Below are 4833 nucleotides of genomic sequence, written 5' to 3' on the forward strand. Positions count from 1 at the left end.
TATTGTGAGCAAATAGTTCTTAAATATGTGAACCAGTTGTCAGATCCATCATTTGAAAATCTAGACTTGATGTACCCTTTACTTTGGAATTTCATGTGTATTGTATGTTGATGCCACAGCAAAAAGCTTTCATATAAACTGCCTGCTACTTAAATGTCAGACAAGGTGGAATTTACAACAAGACCTTACTAGGGAAAAATAACCAGTGTGCCTTGATAAAAATTTCTCTTCCTTATGGAAATATTAAATTCTAAACTTGCATGCACCTAATATCTAGTTTTAAATATACATGAAAACAATTGGCACAGCTATGAGAGAACTGACAAATGTACCATTCTACTGGGAAATACTAACACTTTTTAACTCATTTTGTGAGGCTAATAAGGCCTTGATACCAAAACAAAATGAGGGGGATAAAAAAGGGAAAAAAATTATAGACCTGTTTCACACAGAAACACACAAAACATAAATATTAGTGAATATAATTCATTAAAAGCTAATGCATTATTATGAGATTAGATTTATTCTAGGAATAAGCATTGGTTCAGATTTAGAAAAATCAATGTATTTCATGCTAATAATTTAAAGGACAAGAATGATACAGTCATCTCAAGAATATAATGGAAAATTGTAACACTAATTCAATATTTAAAAAAAAAAAACTCTTAGAAAGCAAATTATAGAAGAGAACTTCCTAGGCTGATAAAGATATACACAAAAATTCACATGAAATATCACTCCTAAGAGTATATCCTCAAAAATCAGAAAGAAAACTTGGATTCCTGATATCACCTCTTTAATTCAACATTTTTCTAGTTACCAGCCTTTTCAATAAGTCAATTAAAAGAATAACATCTGGTAATTACCTGGTGGTCCAGTGGTTAGGACTCAGCGCTCTCACTGCTGAGAGCCCAGGTTCAATCCCTGGTCTGGGAACTAAAAATCCCATAAGCCTTGTGGTGTGACCAAAAAAAAAAGAAATTCGGAATACATAGAAAAAACAAAATTATTTTCAGCCAATGTAATTGTCTACTTGAAAAACCAAAAGTAACCTACAGATAAAGTATTAAAATTAATGAGAGTTTTTCAAGTCTGTAATATATAATATTGATATTGAAGTCAATTTTATTTTTACATCCCATCAAAACTAATCTTACGTAATTTAAGAAGATATCACTTGCAAAAGCAACATGTTTTTTGAATATAATAAAAAGTTGGATTACTGTGGAGAAAACCAGAACACCTTATTGAAATACTTTATTAAATAGGACCTAAATATATAAAAAGATATACCATGTTCATGGGTTGAAGACTCAGTTTTGTAAAGAAATTTCAATATGGTGTTCCAAAATGACAAGTGTCCTGACTAGGAGAGCTAACTACAACACTCAGTTCCTTGTGGCCTATAAAGATGAGTCCTCTAACTGTCTCTGGTAATTACAATAAAACACTAATAGTAAATTCAGGTATTAAAAAATAGAAAATGTATTTTGTACTGATAATCATAACAAAAGGACAATGAGTTAGGAATTGTAAGCTATGCAAAATTAGAACACATCATTTTGGGAAAGATACCAAGTTTCAAAAAATTAAAACCAAATGACAGAAACTTTAAAAATTGATGTTGTGACATGTAAATCTTCACATTAGAATGGGCTCAATCTAATGACCCTGGCATTTTTGAATTATTTATACATAAGCTACCAGGTCTTATGTCCCAACCAGATTCTGCAACCTGGATTTTTATGAAGGAATGAAAATAATTCAGAAATCTTAGGAAACTTTCAATATAAAGCAATAACTCTGAAAAGTATGCGAATAATAAAGAAATAATTTATATCTGTGCCGTTGATGTTTTAGATCAAGTTAGGCGTATCTTGCAAAGCTGAGTTTAGAATCTTTGAGTCTGTGCATGTTTGTTGTTTAAAGGAAAGTATTTGGAGACTCAGCTATAATAACAGCAGTTTAAATTGCTTTATAAAGGATTTTATTGAGTGGTTACTATTTAAATTATTGAGACATTGGTTTTCGAAATTTGTCTAATGGAGATGTGAATCCAATACATCAAGCAGTAAGCAAAGTACAAATAACAGTGAATATGTCTCTCCCCATGTATAATTAGTTCTCACAACTAAAGAATTGATCAGTACAGTAGTGTTGCAGAGGTGCCCTGCCTAGATCCCCTCTACAGGACCAAAATTCTCCTTCCACCAGCTGTTGTGAGTCCTGTCTGATGATGGTTCACAGGTAGTCCCTCTCTAAGAATTATCCTTTGCAGAAGGGAGTTGTCTTGCCCAAGGTTACGCCCCTCTCTGGGGGCAGCCTGCATCCAGTGGTTGATGTGGGGACACAAAGTCTCAGATTTCACTGTGGGACAGCACTGAAGGGCCATCCTGGCTCCACAGCTCCCTGTAGGATGTGCTGAGGCCTCTGCTGCGACAGCGTCACCCAGTTACAGGTGTTGTTCCAAGCAAACACTCCTCAGTTGCTCTTCTGTGTGCAAATCTCTGTTCAGAATCTATTTCACAGAGAACCCTAAGTGGGGGTGATTTCTTTTTAATCTCCATAGACAAACATCTACTAAATTGAAAACTGTATGACAGTTGTTGGGTTATTGAGATAGGCATTGGAGATAGAAAAACATATTTTCTGATGTAAGTTTTTAACTTCTATGGGTAGGCAGGGCATATACATATTGCTTATACATATGCTAAGCAATATACATATTGCTTATACATATTGCTAAGCAATATACATATATGTATATTGCTACATATACACATATTGCTTATACATATATACATATATGTATACATATATGTATATATATGTATACATCTATACATATATACATGCTTATACATATATACATATATATATACATATATACATATATACATATTGCTTATACATATTGCTAAGCAATATACATATATGTATATTGCTAAGCAATATACATATTGAAGCAGAGAGCACATATTATAGGAATTTAGGGCAGGGAGAGACCTGTCTTCTTTGGCTGAGCTGTAAAAGAAAAGGTTGAAATAAATGGAAAGGAGATGGGATTATGCCTGGTGCAGTGCAAGGCACTTTGTTCATGGCTCTTTTGTAACCGGTAGCAGGTGGCACCATGATTTATCTATTCACATATCTCTTTTTTCAGCTAGAGTGTGAACTCCTCATTGATAGGTCCATATTTTATTTATCTTTGAATCCACAGAAAATAGAATGTTTATTAATTCAACAAGTATTCACACAGCATTGATCAGTCTGATAGTGTGCCAGGAGCTGTGCATTAGTGTATAAACGAAGTATAGTCTCTGCCTTCACGGAGCATACAGCCCAGACAGGAAGATCATTAATAGAGACTTCAATAGACAACTTATATTTTGACAGGTAATATTCATTAAATAATTCTTTATTGCCAAGTGCCATTTATGTGCCAGCCACAGTTCTATAATGAAATAATCAACAGAGTGCCATGGGAGCACACAGCAAGGACCCTCAACCCATGTGGAGAACATATTTTTTAAGGAAGGCTTCCTGGATGAGGTGATGTTCAAGTGTGACCTTGCGTAAGGGGACACTCTTTTCCCTGTGGGTTGTGCTCTGAGAAGGACTCAGCTGAGAGCTGTCAGCTGTCTATGCTCCTAGGGGCTGGCAAAATGAGAGCCTCCATCCTGCAGGCAGCACTGGGCTACACACAGCTGTAGCCACCTTGGTGATCTGGGTAGAGCAGCACCTCTCAAGCTTGAGGGTGCATTGGAATCACCTGGAGGACTTTTTCAGCTACATTGCTGGGCCCCATTCCCAGATTATCTGATTTAATAGGTCTTGAGAAAGGCCTAACATTTGCATATCTAACATGTTCCTAGGTGGTGCTGCAGCTGCTGCCACAGGATCCACACTTTGAGAACCACTGATGCAGAGAAGTCTGTATTTGAAATGCCACTCCAGGGCATTCATTCAGAGTAGATAAAGTTAGATAATATTTACTGAATGAATAGCACCAAGTTCAAGTATCCTTCCAATTGAGGGAGAAAGTACACAATTACAATGCAATGCAGTAAGCTCTAAGAAGTTAGTTGCAAAGTATTAGCAGGGTTGCAGAAGAAAAGGGCCAATTTTTCCTTCATTCGTCATGAGAATCTTGACAGACAAGTGAGCTGATCTCACCTTCTGGCTGAGTGAACTAATTGGGAGTAAACTTTTATCTTTGGATCTTAGTTTCCTCAAGAGTAAAATGGGGATGTTAATAATGATATCAGAGGGTTGTTGTTAGGATCAACTAGGATAATTCATGCAAAAGTACTTCAAATATAAGGTAATATTAAACAATCTAGCTTTTGTTCTTTGCTTGATTATCTTTCTAGAGTTCTTTCTTTTTTTTTTTTTTTGTGGTACGCGGGCCTCTCACTGTTGTGGCCTCTCCCGTTGCGGAGCACAGGCTCCGGACGCGCGGGCTCAGTGGCCATGGCTCACGGGCCCAGCCGCTCCGCGGCATGTGGGATCCTCCCGGACCGGGGCACGAACCCGTGTCCCCTGCATCGGGAGGCGGACTCTCAACCACTGCGCCACCAGGGAAGCCCTAGAGTTCTTTATTTATGTGTATATGACTTGCATTATTGTAGTAAAGGCACTGATACTTTTATGGGCCTTCAAATATTTTCTTTTGTTTTACTGATTAGGCACAAGGAAACAGGAAGCCGCTATTAACATTCTAACTTATACAGTTTCCTTTTTCATATTAATTTTGCCTTAATTACAAAAAATTGGATAAGTTGCAGATTTTTAAATGAAAGACAGAAATGCTATGCTAATGCTAAAAGAATG

General features: G+C 36.5%; 1 non-coding gene across 1 annotated transcript; it reads left to right on the forward strand.

The window, feature by feature from the left end:
* The first annotated feature begins 863 nt into the window (after positions 1-863).
* TRNAE-CUC (transfer RNA glutamic acid (anticodon CUC)) lies at positions 864-936 on the forward strand. The gene has a single exon. It is a non-coding gene; the product is annotated as a tRNA-Glu (tRNA).
* The last annotated feature ends 3897 nt before the right edge of the window (positions 937-4833 follow it).

This window comes from Lipotes vexillifer, unplaced genomic scaffold (genome assembly GCF_000442215.2).
Source record: "Lipotes vexillifer unplaced genomic scaffold, Lipotes_vexillifer_v1.1 scaffold134, whole genome shotgun sequence".
Lineage (NCBI taxonomy): Eukaryota > Metazoa > Chordata > Mammalia > Artiodactyla > Lipotidae > Lipotes > Lipotes vexillifer.